Source organism: Haliaeetus leucocephalus, unplaced genomic scaffold (genome assembly GCF_000737465.1).
Source record: "Haliaeetus leucocephalus isolate CR32 unplaced genomic scaffold, Haliaeetus_leucocephalus-4.0 Scaffold0, whole genome shotgun sequence".
In the NCBI taxonomy this organism is placed as follows: domain Eukaryota; kingdom Metazoa; phylum Chordata; class Aves; order Accipitriformes; family Accipitridae; genus Haliaeetus; species Haliaeetus leucocephalus.
The window spans coordinates 20478970-20480844 of record NW_010972436.1 but is presented as its reverse complement, the minus strand read 5'-3'; positions in this window follow the sequence as shown (position 1 = coordinate 20480844).

The window sequence follows — 1875 nt, the reverse complement described above, 5'->3', positions numbered from 1 at the left end:
GGGCGGGGCCGGGCGGGCGGGGCGGGGCGCGGAGCGTGTCGCACATGTTAGTGGGCTCCGCTAATCACCCTGCGCCTTTGATTGCGCTGCACGTGGGGACGAGCCTCCTCACTTCAAAAGAGCGTGGGAAATCCCGATTAAAAGGCTTTTCTCCCGCGTTGGGACCGGCACCTTCTTTGAAGCCCTTCCAAGCGACAATGCAAACGCACCCGCCGCCAAAGGACCATATCTATATTTTAAGTGACTTTAATTTCTCTTTGCCCCCCTCTTGCTCTCTTCCCCCCCCCTCCTCTCCTTTCAGTTTTGGAAACACCTGGTAAGTTGTAAAATGATTTACGAAGTGAAAGTGTTAAATGAGGCCACCAGCTGTAAGACTGACAGAGCTTTATGAGTTTTATTAGGTGCCCTATTATGGAAAATAAACTTTAATCCGTCCATAAAAACAGAATCTGAAAAACATATTTGCCCTTGTAGTCTGGAACACTGAAGGTATTCTTGTGAGACGCTGGGCTTTAAAGAGATTAATTTCATTGAGACAGACACAATACACCGGTAGGACTTTGATACAGAGTCCGTGAATAGTTGCCTGTACCCCGCAAGGCTATTTTTTCACAGGACTGAGACGCTTCTGGACACACACCTCTTGGGCATACAGTAAATTTCTGGCCCGGTGGTGCACATCTGCCAGTTTAATTAGCGGCTATGTAATTGGAAATTAATGGCCGAAGGAGGATCTTTTTCGGGGGGAAGGGGGGAGGGATGATCTCAGGTAGCTCTTGATTTTTTTATTATTATTATTATTCTATTTATTGTTAATTTTGTTTTTTTAAGATAACGACGTGTCCTCCAGACTGATGTGTTTTAGATATTTTAAGGTGCAAGCAAGAGGTAAATCCTGCTGGAAGCGAGTAACTCGGACGCGCCGCCGGGTCTAGGGCAGAGGAGCCGCCGCGGCCCTGCGCGGATGTTGCGCCGCCCTGCGCGGGCGTTCACCCACGAAGATGCAGCCGCAGCCAGCGGCGTAGAAAACCGCAGAGCGGCTACCGCCTTTATTTTTCTGTCGCCTTAAATTCTCTGCGACCTGTGGCCGAGAGGAAATCGTTTACAAATTTAAATCCGAGCCTCAGGCGTGATTGTTTCCGTGCGAGGGGGGGAGGTATCGATCGTGCCCAAATCAAGTTTATCCCGATCAAGTTTTTTTGACGTATGGGATCTATCCAGATTTATGATTTACCCCGTGAAGGTGTGCGATTTACGGCCAATCCCACCGGCGCGCTAATAACTAACAGCGTTGCCTCTAAATGCCCCCTCCAGCCGGCACCACCCGAAATTCTCCGTGACGGACAACACTTTTCCTTCGCGTAATCCCACGCCATAACCTCATGCATCCTCCAGTCTGTGTTTCACGGGCCGGATTTTTGTAGAAGCCGTTCAGAGAGGCCATGCTGCTCTCATGCGAAAGGTTAACGCGGGTTTGTAAAAAAAAAAAAAAAATTTTTTTGTTTTTTTTTTAAGGCGTATGGGAGTGGGAACGCTCCGTATTTCAGAGCTCCTCATCCTCGGGGGCTCTACGGGGGAGTGCCGGCAGCCGGGATGCGGGGGGCCGGGGTCCGCACCCGGCGGAGGGGACCCTCAGGCTCCGGCGGGTCCCTGCGCGGTCCTACCGCGGGAGCGGGAGCCGTAATTCATTAGCGGGGATGAATTGCCAGACGTGGCCCCGAGCTGGTGGGGATGAGCCAGTGATTATATTTAAATTCGCTCTAATTGATTTGAGGAAGAGCTGCGGTGACAAGGATGAATTGATCTGCAAATTTATTGGCGAGATAAATCCCGCAGTTATCAAAAAGCCGCCGCTTCGCTGCCGGGGCGGCCGTC